Consider the following 21,517-nt stretch of genomic DNA (forward strand, 5'->3'; position numbering starts at 1 on the left):
TTTTCAAAGCAATTGAAACATATAAGGAGCTTGCCCCTTCCTATAGTTCTACTCCAAAGTGTCCCTCTCCCACAGATCTCTCTTGCTGCCCATAGTTTTACTGTCAGCTTGCGGGGCATTTTCTGCTCTTGTTACCTGAGCACAGCAAGTACAACAAAAACTGTCTCACTGATGCGATAGGGTGAGAGAAATATCCAATGATGCTTTTTTTTTTTTTTTTAAAGATTTTGCCAGGCTAACACCATTTCAATATTGATTTATGTCCTTGGAACATGCAGAGGACTGAAGAGTGTCACTGTGTGGTTCAAAGAAAAGGTTCAAAACCTCAGGGAGTTCACGCCCTGTTAGCACGAGCTGCTATTAAATAGTCTGTTGAAATCTTGTCTTTTCCAATATTTTGTCATGTTTATTTTAGATGGGTGAGCAGCCGGCGCTTCCCTGCTTCAGGCACATTACAAATGAGGTACTGTTTCACTCAAAATAACAATACGGAATTCAATAAAAGCAGGGTTTTTTTTTCCATTTTTCCAATTATTTTGGCAAAACAAAACAAAAAACTCCATCCATTCACCTGCATAATTGGGCCTTTTTTTTTTACTGCGACTGTTGATTATTCACCAAAATAACTGGCATTCATTACACATATCATTCCTTTGCGAAATATTTCAAAACAAATCCAAAAACAAATGAACTTACTTACATTTCCTTTTTTATGACTGGGATCACCCCGGCTGGTGACTGGCGTTAGCCCCAACTCTTAAGGCAGCGTGCAATTGTAATTATACTCTCGGGGCGGCAGGAAAATGTGACTGTGTCAGCGTTAACGCTCGATTTTACCAGCTCCCGTTTTATATTGTGCTGAACAAAACTTCTGGTGTGGCGGGAGAGTGACAGAGTAGAAAAAGGAAACATTCCACAACTTGTAGCTGACCTTGTGTGTTAGCTTCCATTTGGAGAATCCGTGCCTGGCAGAATGACTCCAGCCTGCAGGGTGACGCTGAGCAGTTTAGCAGGCTGGTTTAAACGTCGGATGGTGACAGAGTAGGTAAGTGCTAGCTGCAGGCGTGGGGCACAGGGGTGAGCAGAGACAGGGTGGGATTAAATTAACATATTCATATGTGGAAACTAGATTAGAAGGTGTGGAGGAATGGAATTACATCCCAAATGTCTTGGAATTTTTTAATAGATGAAGCCCCCTCAAAATGCAGCAAAAATTAATTTCTGGGCATTAAATCATTCATATTGGTGGGGGACTTTAAGGGGATTCCCTGTATAGAGCTTTCAGCAGTGGAAGGAACAGAAATCACACGAATAAGTCAAAAAAAAAACCCGTTAATGAAGTCTGGTAATAACGATATTTTGCCAAGTGGCAGACAGAAAGTGAGAGCAGCGTCGCTGGAAACTGTGATATTAAAATATTTGTTGGATGAGTATCACAGCGCAGATGCTGACCAATGCTGTCACGTCACCAATCAGCGACGCTGAAGGTCTGCTAGGCTAGCAAGGACTCTCCGAGATGAGACGGAATGCATGCAGATTAACGTGTCATGTTCTATTACTGAGTTGTCACCCAGGGTGAGGAAAGCAACAATCTCCCCGAGTACATGATGAACTTTACTATCTTGCACGATCACTTCTCACCAGCGAAGAAAACGCATTAATAGGAAGAAACCTTGAGCAGGCCCAAGCTCATAAGGGGGGACCCTCCTGCTGAGGGCCAGATAGGTAGAGGAGGAGGGTTGGTGTTATCTGTAGAAGTAGGCAGCTGTATTTTCTATATATATTCCAAACATTAAAGAGTGTTGCCCATTATGGAAATAACTACACTAACAGGTGGTTCAGGGTCTGAACCACCTTTTCAGCTTTTTGTCCCGTTACGTGCCTTCATGCTTGCGCGACGCCCCCGTCCGCCTGGATTTGAAACCTCCTTCTGCCACAGTCCAGTGTTCCTTTGCACGAAGAGGTCGTGCGTTTGTCAATAGCGTCGAGTGGGCCAGCAGGCTTGACTTCAGCGCCGACCTGTCACTGAGAATCAAGAGCAAGTGGCAGTCTTTCCACTGAATGGCACCGTCGGGGGCGGCCTAATGGCCACGTGTGCCTTGTGTGTCGTGCACTTGCAGACCAGGTCCTGACACGCGGGACAAGACTGTGCTTTTCTGCCTGTCAGGAATACCTACACGTTGACATGCGGCGACCCAGTTGAACCGCGCGCCCGACGTGTGACCTCGGGGCTGCTACATCTGTTTGACTTGACGCGGCGCGAGATGTTTCCTCTCACCGCGCCCTTGGGAGCTGGCTGACATGGATGACCGTGCCAGTCCTTTGCCAAGTGTGCCTCTTGACGTAACGCTCTCGGATTAAGATAGCATCATCCTAAATTAGCAGCAGCGGTTGACCCTGGCTCACCCTGTCATAGCGGCGGGCTCATTATCAGCTAATAGCCCCGCCGCTATGGATTTAGCCTCAGCGCTGTGCCCATCTTGGCCAACATGAGATCTCCCCTGCAAGTCACAAGCAATTTTAATAAATAAGGTGTAGGGAAAGATGGACCAGCAAATCCAGGCTGACATGTTTTGTTTTGACAGTTATTAGGAAAAGCAGACTGAATGATAGGCTGCTCCCGTCGTGCTGCTGAGGGAAAGGCCGAAGTGATGAGGAACCCCGGGTCTCTCGCCAGGGTCTCGCTTCTTCTTAATCAAGCAGCAGGTTGGCAAGCCAGTTGTGTCCTCCCATTAGACTGAAAATGACAATTCCGTTCTGTTTTTTATGCCTGAGAAGGGCTGTTTTTAGGAACCTCAGCTTGGTGTGCTGCCATCCAAACCATTCTAGGCCTCCCTAATGTCGATGGGCCATGAACAGCACCGGGGTGGTAAAAGTGCCTTTTCTAATTTTCTCGCTGTTTGTCTTAGCGAGAGGTCATCAGCAGCCGGGGCGAATGTAAACAAAAACCACAGCGCATTGTTGCATTCACAATTGATTGCCCCTTAACGCAATTTCATGCACATCTCAGAGGAGATGAACCTCATACATTTAATTCCCACAAACGGCAAATGGCTGCACAACCATTTCCTGCTCGCGCTAAACTGTTGAAGGAACAATTTCACAAAAAGCAATTTCAAGTTAATTGTCTTTGTGTGAAAACGGGAAAAAACAAAACCTTGGTCTTCACACGTGAATGGGACAGCCTGCTCCCACAGCGGAGGAGCGGACTGTTTCGGGTAAAAGTATTATATATATTTGTATTTTTGACAGTTTGTGATCACTCATTGCTAAGATTATGCTAAAAGCTTCATCACTGCACACGGGAAAAGCAAACACACAGTTATTCTCGCGCACACTCTCCTCGTCTTACTACTGCCATCTAGGGCTCGGCATCAACTCCTCCTGAGCATTTCACAGTCACAACCCAGCGTTCCTCGGAAAAAGATAGAAAACTGCAGCAAGGGGCAAGACAAGAAGGCTGGATCGCGCAAATGCAGCTCAGCGTTTAGCTAAAGACACATAGAAATCTGCCTGTTCACTTTGTGTGTGTGTGTGTGTGTGTGTGAGTGTGAGTGTAAGTGAGAGAGAGAGAGAGAGAGAGAGAGAGAGAGAGAGACGGGTCTTTGTGCCGTGCTGTATTTTGTACTCGTTCCCCGTGGGCAGCAGAGTTGGAAGAGCCACGAAACAGGCAGACGGTCTCGCCATCTCGCTCCTCTCGCAGCTGGAACACACTCCCACTGAATAATGAACTCAATCTCAGCTCTGCCTCAGGGGGGGACCTGGGAGCCACCCTCAGCTTAGCGCAAAGCTTTGTTGCCCGTGCGCGTACGCTCCCGCACATTAGAGCGCGCGCGCACTCATGCCCGTCGCCATTATTTATCTATTTATTTATTTATTTTTGCCACAAGTAGTTCTCCAGGAAATGCTGGGCTGACTGGGAGTCAAGGAGGAAAACAGAAAGCTGAAAAACCTCGAAGGTGTGCACCGGCTTCAGAAAGGCAGCGGGGTGGGGGGGGCTGGAGGAGCCCTAGTGGTGTTTTCTTCCAGCGGTTTGACCCTTCCTGCACCTTTGGGGTCCCGGAGAGTGTTTTTGACTGAGAAAGGGAGGAAAGATCGGAAAAGAAGGGGTGGTGGCCACGTGATGAAGTGAGATGAAAGAGGCAGCCGCTGGATACTAAGCTAATGAATGGCTGCGCAGCCCATCCCTGAGATTTAAGAGGTGTGGGTAGGCAGAGCTGAAGGGGGTAAGCAGCACTGATGAGTCAGCTGACCTTTCAGAAAGCCCTTCACCCCGTCTCTTCCACGCGAAGCCCATTAACAGCAGAAATATGACAGCATTCGATTAGATCTACAGTAATTACCCCAGACACTAATGAAATTTGTGGGCTGCTGCGTGGAGAGTAAAGGAAAATTTAGGCAACCGCATCAGGGAACACGCAGAACGTCCACCTGCGAATGAGATTTCGCCTAACTTGGATGCGGTCAGCCTGTGTGGTTTTGATGTTTGGGTTCACTATCCTGGCGATCCCCGGTTCCCAATCAAACACAGACACATACACACACACACACACACACACACACATGCACACACACCCCTACCTCCTGTTGGGGAGTCATCCTGTGTCTCTTAACTCATAGTGACAGATCCACTTCTTGCCGTCCCTTTTCACAAGCTGTGGCATCAGGCCAACACACACACACACACACACACACACACACTCTTTCTCTCTGTCACTGTGGGACTTAATTTTGAAATATAATAATGTGGGAGCTTAGTGGATTTCCCCCCTCATTTAGCGCCATATCCATCTATTTGAAGCATTTTATTATATACGAGTATTTGTGAAGCATCTTCTAGGTAAATGTGTGGTTTTATCACAACTCCACTGCATCTCTTTGCTCCCCAGGTTGTGGATACTCTTCCTGGCATTTCCCATTCCCACATATCATCTCGCACAATCCCACTGAATCAAAACACTGAATGACACTTTTCATGCAGCTCTTCCAACTTTTATCAGTGCATCCCAGCGTTAAATCACCGCAAGGCTCCAAGCGGAAACATCCAACAAAACAATGCCCTTTAACCGAACTTCAGTTGGGAAGTTTTTCTTTGCTGATAGTAGACGCATCATCTGCCATCAATGCCTGTTTATACAGGGAAACAAAGATCCTAATGAGGCCTGAGTAGATAGATCAAACATCATTCGTTTACTTTTCAAACTAATTATCCTGCCCTAATGAGCTGGAAACCTGAATTGGTGCAGAAATAATTCTAGGTGAGATAGAGCAACTTGATGTTATGCAGCATCAACAATGCATCACAAAGAGGAGTTCATAATCTCCGTTTTACATTGCAGTAGGATGGAATAATCGCATGGACCCACACCAGTTATGATGCCTTTTTTCATTGTTTTAACGGTAGACAGCTTGAACCTCACTTCCTTCTTGGGATTCAGTGTGAGTTTTTGAATAATTTCATGAACTGGGGCCCATTTGGTACAACTGGTACCAAATGGGCCCCAGCTATCACCAGCAATTCCAAATGCCTCTTTCATCTCACTTCATCACGTGGCCACCGGCATGTAAAGCGTGGTCAGGAGCAAGCATACTCTAAATGAAGGTTCATCAGGAACTTCATTGTGAGCTATGGCTTCATACGTGGTTGTTAACTACAAAGACCACCATCAAATCACATCACGTCATTCATGGGGCGGCACAAGTGTTGCAGGTGAAAGAAAAGGGAAGTGACAAGCGAGGCATAAATGCGCACCCGCTGAGGACAGCCTCAAGTAGTCATTTTCCTCCTCAAAATTTTTCCTTTGTGGTTTTACATGTTCGGAATAGACTTCTGAACGCTCTTCCTCATTTTCCCCTCTGCGACAATGCACAGCGGGAGCAAAGAGCTGATTTGTATTATGTATTTTCAACCATCATTTGGAGTCACAACGTTGCTCCGACTGCGGGCCCACATATTGTTCACCCAGTCACCTCAGTCTAACAGTCACGAGCAAACCAGTTTGTATTTTTGATGTTTAACAGATGTATGAATCTGAAATGGCAGAGGGAACAAAAGTCTCCACACACACGTGCATAAGAAAAACAAAACAAACCAAAAAATGTCCTATTTGCTTCAGCGTTCGGAAAAAACGACCTTGTTGAGGGGTTTTGTTTGGGGCCTTAATGGTCAGTAGTGAAAAATGCTTCTTATTTTCCATCAGAATGTTTTTCTGTAATTCACTGGACCCATGGATGCTTTCTCTTTACCCTGAGCCATTATGGAGGGGGGGTTGCAGAATACTTTTATCAACTGTAAATGATGTAAGGTGTCAGCCCACATCCATTCCATTTACATCAAGCCATTCCACCATAGCTGGGCTGTTCAGCATTGCTGTTTGTAATGGCACCAATATTCTCTCTTCATAATGTTGCACTTTATTGATTGTTGCAGTCTGCAATGCCTCCAATAGGGGAGCTGTTGCAAGAGGCCGACACAGCCTGGGAGCAGACCCAAGGAGGTTCTATACATCCCTGAAGACCTGCTACAGTGTTTGGAAGGGGAGAGTTCAGTTTAATTAGGGAAGCATAATGCTGCTTTTTATGAGGCCTAGAGGGCTCTTTCTGCATATGCATGATTCCTGTTCACAACAGAACATCGTGACCCGAGCAGAGCTTTGAGTGTTCAATCTAGGCCCCGCTGTGAAGGCGGACTGCTGATTAATCCCAAAAGAGCCAAACCGCTAAGTGTACACAGAGGCTAAACATGTCCATTATCTGGACTGCACTTTGCATCTGAAATCTAATGGTAATAATTCACTAATTACTTAACCAAGCCAAAAATTTCCTTATTAGCACAAACAGATTTATAAGCAGTTTAAGATCTTAGTTTTCCTCAAAATCATCTGCTAACATTAACAAAATACAATTTTGGAGCCAATCCCTGCAGCATTTAATAACCCTTGAAAAAAGTTTCCTTTGTTTTGCACCAATTCATGCTGCAGTTAATAAAGATTTGCAAAAGAATCTTATGTCAAACACTGAATTGTTATTCACTAGTAACAAAATAGACAAAACTGAATATGGGCCGGCTCCTCTGGGTCCAACCAGTAGGAGCCACGGTGGAACAGCCCTCACCGGAGAGCTCACAGAACTAATGCCCCCTCGCAGCAGGGTATTTAGTGAGAGCATCGGGGGCAGCAGCAGCGCCAATTAAATACGCTGGCTATCCCCCATTGAACATCACTTCATATCACTTTATTAAGAGTACTGACCTCAGTCGTCTGGATCTCCACGGCGTAAAACAACCTGGAATAGCAATAAAATGAAGACAACAGCAGTGTCAGCAGATTCCATGATTGTCGTGTGATTATTGGCCACTATCAGCCAAAATATCCAACATGTATGTATAAACCAATCATAGTCAGGCAGGAAGCTGAATCTAACAGAGAATGACAACAGTAGTAGTCACCACTGAATTCCATCCATCTGATTTATGCTTACATCAACTGTTGTATTGGGTCATGAAAGGGTCCCTGACCCTACTACAGTGGTAATAAGACAAAAGCCTGAACAGCCAGGTTCAGACAAACACAGAATCTCACACCTCTATGTGGATATCTTTAGATTATTGAGTAGAGGAAGAATGTCCCCACATGTTTCACTGTGAGCCTGAATCTTTTCATGTATGTTGGTCCTTCTCACAGGTACAAAGCATCCATATCTGATGAGCCGGGCGCGATAAGGACGCAGACAGATTGTTATTGTCTTTTAGGGAAATATAGATTCAATGTTACTCATCAATGAAAGACTTTAAATGTTGGATTTTACTTCTAAAAACAACCCCGCTGCATCGGGATCATCCATCATTAATGCACCGTTTGTGTCAAACAAGAAAAGAGGCTTAACTATAGATGGAAGCCAATTGTTATGTCTTGCCGCTGGTGTATTTCAGATACACACTGAAATAAGCACATCCACTGGGGCAGCTATCACCAGCAATTCTTAATAATGGACACCTGAACACCGACTGTTGTTTTCCAAACCAATTACTACCACACCGATGGCACAGTCTCGTGAGGAGACGCTGTCATAACCTTATCCCAAAATAGACGCATTTCTGGTCAATGTGGACTCGATGCCAGCGAGCACTGTCCCATGTCAGGCAGATGACCGTCTGCACGATTCTAACAGTTTTCCATGATTGTTTTGGATTTTAATTGCCCGTAAAGTGCGGCGAGGCTGAGGAAGCTACGGTGTTCGTCCCTGTTTGATTTGTCAGTTCCACAGAATCACGCCACCGCTGTGGGACGAGGACTCACACTTGCGGAAATATTTGAGCATGCAAAGTGATTATCTTAGTGCACCAGAGCTGCGGTTTATGTCATCAATTTAGGTGCCTTCAAGACGCTGCTCTTGCGTGAGCCCTCTTTAGCAGGCTTGCAATGTCTTAGTTTTCCCTAAAGAATGCATCGCCTGCAGCAGTGAGATGGGTTTTGAATGCAACTGTGCTGGAATGAAGAATGCTGTTTTCTATCACAACGACGTGCCGTAAATTTGCATATATGTTTGAACTTCTTTCTACTTTCTGCCTCTTTTTATCGACTTTTCCCTCCAAGGAAAAGTCAAACTTGCATTTTGCTTTCCCATTTTTGTAGAAATAAATAAGAGTTATCAAGTAGATCCCTGCCCGATGGTCTGATTTGCCATTTTTGGTGAGATGTACCATATTTTTACAGACTTACATGAGTGGCTTTCAAAGCAGGTGGCTATCAAAGAGACCTTTTGCTCCCATTCTACCCCATTATTGTACCAAAAGAAAGGTCCTCACCCTAAAATGTGCCTTCCTTTTCATCTCGCTGTGAAGGTTTTGTGTGAACTCTGCGATCAAAGCTTTTAACAAGACGACGGTCTGCAGCATCACTCTTTATTGTTTCACATGAAGTGGCAAAGCCCTTCACCAAACAGCTGGGGCTGTGCAGACTGTATCTCCAAGCCCCTGAGGAGGTCATTACGATAGGGATGAACAGCTCAACGCTCTGTAAGATAGACAGCAAAGTGACAGGGAGGGCGGACAAGAGACGATGTGGAAGAAAACTATAAATTGGAGCATTCTGAGTTAAAAAGTAGCATTTTTTGACAGTTTGGAACCATGGAAGTGTTCATGTACCAGAGCTTGTGTGTGTGTGTGTGTGTGTGTGTGTGTGTGTGTGTGTGTGTGCGTGCGTGTGTGTGTGTTATATATCGTAATTCATCCATATAGCGACTAGGTCTGCCTTTAGTGGTTTTAAAACTTCACTTGTTTTTAAACTGACATCATGATATCTGGAAAGTGAGGTCAGACAGGAATATAAAGTTTGTAGGCACATTAGATGTTAAATATTTATGATTTAATCTCAGTCTTGCTCCCTCGCTTATTAAGCCTTCTCAGGGGAACCTTCTGATCGCTGAGAGCACCAGAGAGGAGCTATATTAATACTTGAAATATTCCTGATTTTTCTCTTACCAATTCACTTTAAAACAGACAAAACAGCAGAGGAAAAATGGAAGTTCTGCAAGCAGCCCTTAAAAAGGTGTTTGTTTTGGACGGTTTAAAATGGCTGCTCACTTGTTAATTGAGCTGTGATTACTTGGAACCGCCTGTTGACTCCTGCAGGTCTAATAAGCCCAGTTTATTTTGGGTTGATAATAAATCCATTGTGTAGCGGAAGCCTCTCCCAGCTCTTCACAAGAAAGCCAAGTTCCACCACGTGGTTTCACTTATTGTTTTGTTCCTTCATTGATTCCATCATTTGAAGATCAGCCAAGGTGAGATGCATGTCTGTGTCTGGAGGGAAGGCTCTTGAAGCTTCAAGCCTCCCTTTGATAGAAGGGAGATAACTAATATTGGAGCTCTGAATTTGCCCAGGTCAACAAGGTCAAGGCCAAGTGTTGATGAACCAGACGGATCTAATGAGAGGCAACAAAATATTCATGACTACGGAACTAATGGAGTGCTACTTTAAGAGCATGTCCGGGAACAGGGACTTTCTGAAGAGGATGAGCTCTCAAAAGGATGATCCAGGACCCAAATGGAAGACTGTGACCATATATCACATTTGAATGGCGAGTTAGCAGTGCTGATCGTTGGTGTCGACCTTGAAAATGTGTCGATTGTCAGGGCGACTGCGGTCGCACAGTGTAAAAGAGGTTCCTCCATATTACGCTCGTAATATTCAAAAGGCAAAAAGTGCTTTACAAGAGCATAACAAGAGATCAGGACCCTCCTAGGCCTGTGTGCAGGGTTGAGATTGAAAATATTCAGTAGTTTCTTATTACAGGCTGCGGATGCACTTGTTAAAGGTAAGCTTTATTTCATGGCGTTGACAGAAGCGTCTGTTTGCACCCCTCCCAAACCCCCACCCGCCAGCCTTTCATGGCTGTCAGATTATGTCCGGGGTGTCCTGTCCTGCAGTGATACAGAATTGAATTGTGCTGCAGGGATTTGGTGAATGAAGATTGCTCTACCCTGACTGAGTCTGGAACCACGGTCAGGCTTGCTTGACACTGTTGTGCCTCCATTTTAACATCTCAAAATGTACTCGGGCATGTTGATTAAATGTTTTTTTTACGTGTATGAGAAGGAAATTATATGGAAAGAGCTCTGATCAGACACGTATATGCAGACTTATTTTCATTGGAAAAAAATTAGTCTGGGGGCAGTCGGAGGTGGCTATTCTTTATTTCAGTCCTTACACTGAGATACTGTAGGCAAGGAAATCATTAAAGATGTCTGTGGGTGGATGGAGTTCAAGTGCGTTTGACATTGTGTGATCAGTATGAGCTTTTGAAGAGCTTTTACCTGAACTGAAATTAATGTACTGTATATATTTTTTAAGTGTGGACCGTGGTCTTCATGAATATGGGCTTGATATGAATTTGATGCCAAGCATTCCTTTCAAATCTTCTTTGTCATCCTTAAATGAATATAACACATGTAACACTGATTCAGACAAATAAACTTGGAAGATGAATGTTCTACAATGTTCACCGTTGCAGAATAAGGAGGCTGAGAGAGAACAAAAAAGGGGTGGTAAACAAGTGAAAGCAATACTGGTGATCAAACACTGTGCGATTGATTTAAAATCAGTCCCCACATTCTCAGAGTAATGTTCTTTTAATGCAAATATGTATGATTATCACTGCTAATTATGAACGTAAGGGGAGGATAAAGCCTTATTTATGAGAAAGGTATCAAATTGTGAGGTTTCAAACCACCTATTCTTAATATTCTCTGCTTTCACACTCCTGTAAGACCTTGTGTGCTCATGTAGGAGGGAATCGAGGTCCTGAATATCTCTCTTTTTCTATTCTTTTGAAAGGGCATGGTGCTCTTGCTAGTATGGAAAGCCCTGCCGGTTATCCAGATAACCTGCAGAGTTGGCCTGAGGGGGGATGAAAATAAAGATTAAAGTTCATGATGTTCTGAGAGCACAATGGGAGAAAAAAGTAAGCTGCTAAACTTCTTTCTCTCCATTTCCTCCCCAACATTTGTGATCACGTTCTTCACTTGCATACAGTTTTCTGTTAAAGATCAGCCCTTTCGCATGCTTAATTAATGTGAACCACATCCATTATTGCATCTATTAATTTGGGATTTCAAGGTGAACCTGTCAAATATCACATCCTTCATAAAGAGCGCAGGAACACAGGAAGCCCTTTCCATGCGTGAAACCAGTTGTACCACTCGCTCCCCTGCTGCAAAATATAAATAGACTGAAAATATTCCAGATCCGTACCGGATTGGAACTTGGTTAATAAAGAATTAACAGTGAGGGTCTTCGCTAAGTCGCAACCACAGAGACATTGCATTGAAAGATGTACTTACTGGAAAAGAACAGGAGAATGGAGGTGGAGAGGCAGCTGGATGAGGCAGAGGGCAGAAGATTGAGATCAACGGCTGTGGATGTGGATGTGTGGGCAATCAGCAGGCAAGCAGGCAGGTGAGTGATCCTGGAGAGCAACAAAAACAAGGATTAGCTATGGGGGTCTCTGCAAGTGTCACTGAAAGGCTACAACAACGTTAGTAGAGAAGAAAAGCCTCAGCATCACCACCAGCGAGTTCACCCCAAACAAACAACACAGCAGTGGCATTAATCATTTCATGTTACCTAAGACAGACATACATTGGGAGCATAAGCTAAGCATCGTTTAAACTGTTCACCGCTTGACATTTAGCTGGGTATTCCACCATTTTGGGTCAGACTAAAGCGTGTTTAAGGGGCTGTAGCCACTTTATTTTCACAAACTTCACGTCAATAATAGAGCAAAAGAAGAAAAGCTAAGAGCGGTAGAAGGACAAAAGGCTCCAGGCTCTTCTTCAAAGAAGAAATTCAGCAGAACCTTGAAACCACTTTGTTCACCAAAGGACGAATGTCAAGATCACACAAGGGAAAAAAACAAATAATTGAGTTAAGTTCATAAGAAATAGTAAATAAAACAAAATTCATTAAACTGACCAATTGACCAAAATTGACGCAGAGTGGCATCAAGGTTGTTGATCTGAAACTTTCTCCATCTGGATCTGCAGAGATCAGTCAGAGTGATCTTTGGGTTCTTATTGACCTGTCTGTTACGAGACGTGGTGGTAGAGGACCCGAACGCAGGCCAGGACACAGTGGTGGAGTAGTCAACAGCTTTATTTATGGGGGGGGGGGGGGGCACACACTGGCGACAAGACAGTCCTCCTGGACTGCCGGTGATTAGGAGGCAGCGTCTGCCCCTCACAGGTCCATCGGCAAGTCCCCAACCAGACTGCGGGGAACTCGGAACACCGGTGAGTCCATAACCCGCAGCAGTCCTCCAGGACCGGGGAGGACTCGGGAGTCCGGCGCGACACGCTCACCACACGAACGTCCCCTGAAGACACTGAAGGCAGAGACAGTCCTCCTAGGCTGCAAGGGGAGCAGGAGCGGTCCTCCAGGAGACCAGGAACAGGAACAGGAGCGGCCTTCCAGGAAAACCGGAAGCTCGGGGACAGGAGCGGCCCTCCAGGGCAACAGGAACACAGGAACAGGAACAGGAGCGGCCCTCCAGGGAAACCGGAAGCTTGGGAACAGGAGCGGCCCTCCAGGAAACTCAGAGCACCAACACACGACAGGGGAAGCAACCAAACAGCTTCACCACGAACAGACACCCACACTAGACGAACTAATTGCCTACAGGTGCGCCCGCCTGCAGTGCCAGCTGCACCCAATTGTGCTCAACACCACCCCCTGCAGGTCAAAGACAGACACAACCCAGAAATCCCAACACTCTCTGTCCAAGACTCTTTTGACCTCATGGATCTCCTCTTTTCTATGACCTTTCTATGTAAGGCCATATTTAGACGGGTGTGTGCCTTAAAAACCAGGTCCATTCATTTAATTCATCAAATGAAGTTGAGGAACCAGCTCAAAGCCACTTAACACTAGAAGTCCCAGCATTTTTCTGTCTACGTAGAAGACCCACATAGGGGCCATTTGGCCCGACAACTTTTTCCGAATACACTAATCACTCATTTTGTTATGGTAATGAGGCTGTTAGTGGCAGTGTGTGGGGTGAGGGGGTCACACCTTACAGTGGTGAAGTCATGTTGGCTACTTCTGTGTGAATGTCAGCAGCATGCACAGCATGATTCAGACACAGGATACCACTAAAAAGAAGCCAAACACCATCACACTCTACAACACAACAAAGTGCGGCGTCGCTGTCATGGACCAGGTGGTGCGAGAGTACACTGTCCGCGCAGGAACACGGCGCTGGCCAGTAGCAGTGTTCTATAACATGATAGATATGGCAGCACTGAATGCACACGTGCTCTATCAGTTATTCACCGGGAGGGAGGAGAGACGGGTGGATTTCCTGCTGGAGCTTGCAAGAGAGTTGGCTCAAACCCACGTGGGTATGAAAAAGGCCCAAAAGGAACAATTATTTCGGCAACAACCCTCCACACCACAACTAGGAAAAAGAGCCAAGTGTCAGGCTAAAATTAAATGTAAGGACAATCACGCAACTGTGCGCTGTGTTGACTGCTACCGATATACATGTGGGAAATGCCCAAAGGAGCAATGGCAGTGCCAGGATTGTGAGTGACTGCTCAAATGTATTTCACTCACAATGCATGGTTTTTCATTCTTTGTAAATATGCTTGGGTTTCTTTTTTTTAATTTTTTTTACTATTTTTAGCAAAAAAATAACAATTACTTCTGCAACAACCCTCCACACCAAAACTGGGAAAAAGTTGCTTTTTCATTCTTTGTAAATATGTTTTCTTTTTTTAACAATAAATGTCAGTGTGTTGATCCCTTCCTTCCTGTTGATCCTTTCCACTTCCGCATACAGCTCATAGTCCAGTTTAAGTCTTTATGGCTATGTTCACTGAGGTATTTATCCATCCCACAACTAAAGCTTGCTCTCAAAAGAACCTCCTGAGCTGTAAGGTATGTCCCCTCCCCCACACAGGTTCAAGTGGCTCCGGCCGTGTGCCACTAACAGCCACATTTCCATAACAAAATGAGTGTCCACAGGGGGGACTTGGGGCCAATTGGCCCTCTTGTGGGTTTTCTAGGTAAAAAGGCCAAATGGCCCCTCTCTGGGACTTCTAGTGTTAAATGATCAGAAACCATCAGAGTGGCAGAAGTTTGAATGTTAACTTCTTAAATTCTGGGTGGGTCTGTGCTCCTGAGGTACCAAATGTGGATTGATGGACTATTTTTGAGGCTTGTTTTGTTTTGAGGCTTCACCATAAGAAATAGTGGTAAAACTGAAAGGGGGGGTTGTCTTGTTCATGCTGTTTCATCAAATTCCACCCATCATTATACAGTATGTCTGTTTAAACTGGCCAACGTTTAAACAAAAGAATTCATTTTGTTAGTTGTATCTGTTTATTATCATTATCATTACTATTACTATTACTATTACTATTACTACTACTACTACTACTACTACTACTACTATTGATGAAGGAGTAAGGAGTTCCAACAGGCAGTATTTTGTTAGTAGATCTTGTCTCTGGCTGCTTTACAGGAACCCGAAATCTGACCCCAGAACAAGCAAGGTAAAGGAAACCCTCCCTTATAACAGGGAGAAACGTTAAACAGAACCAAGCTCTGATGGGGAATGGCCAACTGGGCAAAGCAGGAGGTGAAGAACAGACTCATACATGATACATGGATGTAATTTGTTCTATAAAAATGCAGAAGTAGACCTGGGTGGGTCAGAGGGTTGGAGGTCAGTGTGCAACTTCAGAGTCAGCGATACCTGTAGGTGGATACTCAGACACGTGGCGGCGTTCCTTGAAGAGGCCAGGTCAGCATCTGGCTTTAGACTGGAGCTGAGTCTGAGTAAGCGGGTGGTTAGGACAAAGAGCTGGGGCTGACTTGGCATTGGGCAGAAACACTGAGCGGAGGAAGAGTTGGCTTCTGGCCGAGGTCAGGGCTGGGATTACACAGTGTGTGAGAAGAGCAGAAACAAACGATGAGTGTGAGAAGGTCCACAAGCGAACAAGGTCAGAACAGCACAGTAGTTCTTCTAGCTTTGTCAGAGTTTTCCACAATATCACTGTTGACAAGTTAAAGCAGGATCCTCACTAATGTTCCTCACCTGAAGGGAGAGGAAAGGCTTGCCAAACATAAAGTCCAACTCAGCTTGGAAATTCCAGCAGGCCTCAGGAAAGGAAAGGAAATCGAGAACATGGACCCGGACACACGTCCAAGAGAAATTCACAAGCTACAGCATCAAGATACCAGGTGTCTGCTCAGAACGCCACAATAGTCTCGAGAGGGGTTTCTGACCGTGCTGGGGAGACCCTGGAGTCATGCTCGGGAGATCACGTCTCCCATCTGACCGCTGGACAAAGAACTGTGCTTGGAGAAGGCGAGGAGGATGGCGTTAGCCGCTGAAGTTTACAAGAGGGCGTGAGTTTTATATCTAAACAGAAATGTCTGGACGCTGTGTACCGTCCAAACTGACTAAACCTTTTTAGTCTTTTCAGCTCGACACATGATCTTCACAGCAACGCTGCGTGCACCCGATGTTCAGCTAAAAACAGGAAGCTCTTCGGTCTTAAATCTTTTACACACATTGGTCCTTTTATCCCAGGCCTGCTAATAAAGCTGGCTGGCATTGTGTCCCTTCCAGCAACGTGCAAAAATATAACGAATCTGCTCGTATGGGCAGAAATAATCTGAAATAATAGTGGATTGAAGGTTTTCTCTCTCTCTCTCTCTCTCTCTCTCTTGGGTAGAAGACAAATTACATTTAATATTGTAGCCATCCACCAAAGAAGAATTTAATATGATCTGGTGTCTTTCTGACGTCTTTAGAGGAGATTTCCTGATACACACTGTGTTTTGCTCATACCTTTTGCATCAAGTACCTGCACAAACAAGCAAACCAGACATTTATTCTTACAAAGAGAATGAAGGTGATCTGCTCTGGATGGAATGGTGGATATATGGTGGAATTTATGAAACATCGCTGGGTTAGGCTCTGAAAAAAACATATCACCACTGAATCATATCACCATCGAATGCTCTAAGTGCAGAAGATTCTTGGACATAAATCTGATATTCTTAGCAATAGAAAGAACCTCGGAGCTAAAGCATGTGGAGAAATGATTGAAATTTTGCTAAATGCCAAGTAAATTGTGGCTTTTTTGACATTTTGAAGGTTTTTTAACGCTCTCAACTGGGTTCCAGTCTGTCACTAACCCTATAATTATAGTTCAGAAGATTTGCACATGACACGTGGTGATGGCAGTGATGACAACCTAAATCATTTAGATTAACACATTTTTGTTGCTGTGAGACTCTCAGGCTCAGACTGACGAGCCACAAAACCCCATTAGGATAGTGTTTTGCTCACAGTCGCCTCGGTGTGAATGGACAGATATAAGCTAATACCGCCGGTGCAAACGTGTTAGCCTATTAGTTCACATGCTGTTCAGAGGCTGAACCCTCAAGTTGGCAGTTTAATCACATGATGTCATCCGTTAGACCCAATGACGTTAGAGGCGGAAATTGTCTGACTGTCAATGAGGGATGATTGCCACAGCGTTGCGTCAAATTGACAGGCAGGATTGCGGCTGTTTAAATAGGCTGATTCCAATTGAACCAGGCTGTTTACCATCCTCTCCAGTAACTTATTTCCAGTTTTTAGCTTCAAAATGATTTCTTATCTGTGGAAAAAAGTGTATCTGCAAACAATCTTCAGCAGTTAAAAATCCTGACCTGAAGCTGTGGCGCGCTAAAGTCTGATGAAACCCTCGATGATCTCCTTTTATCTTATTATTATTGAACTGGGCTTAACTTAAAAGTCGGGACCTCAAAAGCAGTTTCTTGGCTTGTTTGTTTTTTAAACATATTTCTTCTTGTTACAAATGTCAGCCATCAAGTCTGAGCCCATTCTGCGTGAGAATAATTCCTCAGGCTTTACAATCACTCAAGTCTGTCACTTTTTTCTTTTTAAAGCTACTCACAAGAAGCTATTATTTGGAATTTATGACAAATGCAAATCTTTTGACAACATGTCCAAACTGTTAATTACAGCTCATCATAAGTGTTTTTCTTTCATCTGCTCTTTTATAAACACAGAGGCTGCTGTTAATTGGTAGCATCATGTCAGCAGTGACAGTAAGTGCTTCAAAGCGCTCTCCATTTAACACTATTTTTAATGTGCATGGCGCACTGACCTTGGCCAAGATAAAATGGCTTTAGGTTTGTTTTTACCTCTTTAAAACCCTACGTGAACAGGAGGATCTATAGCCTTTCGATCTCACAGCGTATCTTTTTGTGTGGTCTTTCCTGGCACAGATGGAAGACAAAACCACTTTCAGCGGTTGTGGAATGTGACATCTATTAAAATACAGTTGGCCCAATTTCACTTCTGACATGTCAGATATTGCGACCATCATCACTGGAATTCCACTTTGAGAAAAAACACTTGAAAAAAGAAAAATGCTCACTGATGGAACGAAATGCCCTCTGATCTGGTTCTGATCTGTGAACTGGTTTCGTGGTATTTGAAAACCTGGTCAGCATTTGCGATTCTTTCTTCCATTTATCCATGAAAAGTACTCAAAAGGTCCCGCTGGGGTCATATTACTGTGTCAAAAACATTCAACAAAATCTTGAACTAGCTGAAAAAGGACCACCTGACATCACATTGGGAGCAAATAACTGACTTTAATAGCATGAAATAAGAATTACGGCATGTCTACGAAGTTGATCTTGACATATCTCGTTAGAAAGGCTGCAATTTGAAGCTGTCACATTTGTGCTTTTCAACCTTTTAGAAAAGCTCAGTATGTATTTCAGCATTCAGCCTGCAGAATCAAACCCTGCTGGTTGTGGCAAACACGTATGACAGATTTCTCAAAACGATTTCTCTGCATGGCAGAAGCACGGGCTCCTTCATTCTGTGTCACGCCTGTGGTGTAGTAGCCTTGGGGGTGACCCCCCCCCCCATCCTAACCCGCGGTTCAGACTGGATATCTGCCTGGGAAATGTTGCCTCACAGTCAGTAATGACGACAGCACGGGACAGACATGAAGCCCCCAGAGCAGCACGGGGAGGCTGCCTGCTGGCAAAGTTCTGACAAAAATAAGGAGACAAATACTCGCTTTCCTTTGCAGTGCAGATCTGGGAGTTTGGGAGTCCAGAGGGCAGCTTTTGGACCCGTTCTGAAGCGGAACCAGCTCTGGTTGGGGAGTCCGGTGGGCAGCTTTTGGACCCGTTCTAAAGCGGAACCAGCTCTGGTTGGGGAGTCCAGAGGGCAGCTTTCGGACCCGTTCTGAAGCAAATAGTGGCGCACATACATTAAGAGCCTTAAGGACTCTAATCTCATGTTGAAGGATTTTGCCTGATCATCTCCAAAATCTATAATGAGTGAAGGTCACATGTCTAAATGTTCCCATCAATGTTTTTGCACATGATGGGATGTGCAGCGCAGGTGAAAACTACATCTGACCAAAAATAATGGCTGCAGTGGCCCCAGCAGCAGACGTATGTAGAGTTTGAGATATATTTGGTCTGGAGATGGGGGCTGAAGTGATTATAGCTTCATTCTGCTGAGGGAAGAAGTCTGGTTGAAGCCGCAGCGCTGTGATGGTTTGCTAATCATTCCATAATGTGTCTGACATCAGATTAGAATTTTTTTTATTTTCTTTTGGTGGGGGGGGGGTCATCGATTCCAGCTTTGATGATCAGCAGCAGCTCATCAGTGTGAAATGACCACTGCAGAGATCGGAATAGTTCATGTAGGATTTCTTTTTCTTCCTCAACATCTTTGATTTGTCTATCAATTAACAGCGATTCGGCAGGAAAGACAAAGAGTTGGTGACAATGAGATTTAAAGTTCCAGTTGGCAGTGAACTTCCTTAAGCGAATGCAAAACTCAAAAGTAGTTCACGTACAGCCAGTCAGTGAAGAATCCCGTAATCTGGAAACGACTTGGGCTGCACAGAAGGAAATCTTCGTCCAAGTGCTATTGTTTAGGGATAATTGCGCCTGGAAATAAAACGCGCCATGAAGATGAATGTGGATTCTCCTTTCCACGAAGCGAGGGAAGTATGGCTGACCCAGTTTAAATCCATACGTGAAGGTGATGTATGGAGGATCTCGGGAATGAGAGAGGGAACAGGGAAATGTGGCGAGGCTCTGCAAAAAGCTGTCACAATTACAGATTTCTTTGTTAACGCCATTGGCTAATTAGCATCTCAGGCAGGCTATTTTCTGTTTCGTAATCAACAGCAGCTCGGTAAACGGATGGTTACTCCTCTTCTTGAGATTATAAACACATCAACTGTGAGTTATGTGTTTTAATGATAGTAATAAAATGTTTAAAATATAATGAATGGGAACAATAAATTACTGACTGCGGTAATGATTCAATAGTAAACATTTTAAAAGTCTCCATTATTCAGTCGTACGCTGCAGAAGTTTCTACGTCTTCCCATTAAAACGGGGCCATATTTAAAGTCCGACCAACGTGGCGGCTATGTTTGGCCTGTGTGGATCAGCTGGGATTTCTATGGTCCACAGATACTGAGGACTGTGAGAGTCAATGATACATGATGCCTATAAGGATGCGGGGTAATTGCCGGTTACACCGCCATCATGACAAATTGCCTCCGCCGCCGTGAGGTCCCTCATGTGAAACAAGGTTCCACCAGGTCATGCTCAGTTTAAGAGTGTTATCAGCTATTGACCTTGACTGTTTACTCCCACTTGGGCATGGTAAGGGGTGGCACAAGACTAAAGCAAGAGACATTAACGCCCATAGATCTGATCAGAAAGGCGTTTGAGGATCAACGCTTAGATTCGGTGATACATCGGCAGTAATGTGCAGGTTCTTAATTGTTCCATTTTACGCAACCTTACCAGCCAAACCAATGAAATTATCTCCACGGTATAATTATCCTTTTCCTGCAGCACAATAGTCTGAGAGAATTTGAGCGTTGGCAACACAATGATAAAGTTGGAAATAGCAATAGTGTTAATTTCAGCTGCACACACAGGCAGACACACGTACACACTCACCCCAATGTGTCCCTGGACTGCTGGAAAAACCCTCAGTACCTGGAGAAAGCTCCATATGAAGATGGGAAGAACAGACACTCCTTAAAAAACCCTGGCAATGAATCTTGTCACTTTCGGTTTTAAAGTTAATAAATATTAAATCACTCGTGTAACTGTCATCATGGCAGCCGATGATGATGCAACTTGTAAAGGTGGTTTAAACCGTGCCAGGTTCATCTAAAGGATGTTCCGAACACGGTCTGTGTCTGTGTTGTTGGCTAAACCATATAAGGAGTCAAGAAGTTCTCTTCAGAGTAGCAATTAAAATTGCTCGGCAACACCACACACACCGAAAGGGATTGGTTTGGGAAACGAGAGCAGCAGCCGGTGGCTTTGGCAGCTTCTCCAGACGGGCAGCTCTGGATGAGCCCGGGTGCCACACGCCACACCGACGGCGGCGCGATTGTTTATGAGCACATTCTTATGTCACTATCATTAATAATCACACTGACAGGGAGTAAAAATGTCGGAGGGAACATCTGTAGATAGAAGCAGCTTCCCATTTTGCCACACAGACGTTGGGTTTCATGGAGATAACAAGCGTTCCTTCAAGGCCCGGCCCGATGTCCTGTCTGCGTTCTGACAGCCAAGTCTTCTCTTTTCTTAGATACGAGTGTGCCTCAAAGGCGTAAAACACTTATGCTTGGGCTTTTGTCTGAATCCCTTCCCCTTCCAAAAGCTCCCTGTTATTTATTACTTTTGTGTCCCACGATTAATACTGAAATCACACCCTGAGACACAAAACTTCGAAATAAAACGAAGCAGAGTTTTTTTTTTTCCACAACGATCCATCAATATTTAATCCGTACACTTAAATTTTCTTCCGGAGCATCGTCGTTTTGATGGAATTTGTTATGCTGCCTTTGGAAGAATGCAACGCTAACGCTACCTGGCTAACTCCCCAGATCTTTGCTGGACTCTCTCGGCCTCTCGGTGTGGCCCCG

The 21,517-nt window shown here is 44.6% G+C and overlaps 1 protein-coding gene across 1 annotated transcript in view; it reads right to left on the minus strand.

Annotated features, from left to right (window-relative positions):
• lrp1bb (low density lipoprotein receptor-related protein 1Bb) overlaps positions 1–15,424 on the minus strand; it is a 176,482-nt gene extending 161,058 nt beyond the window's left edge. The window contains 2 exon segments of the mRNA XM_029843977.1: positions 11,843–11,967; positions 15,256–15,424. The gene's annotated coding sequence lies outside the window, so the exon portion shown is untranslated.
• Positions 15,425–21,517: the final 6,093 nt, after the last annotated feature.

This window comes from Takifugu rubripes, chromosome 1 (assembly GCF_901000725.2).
Source record: "Takifugu rubripes chromosome 1, fTakRub1.2, whole genome shotgun sequence".
Taxonomy (NCBI): domain Eukaryota; kingdom Metazoa; phylum Chordata; class Actinopteri; order Tetraodontiformes; family Tetraodontidae; genus Takifugu; species Takifugu rubripes.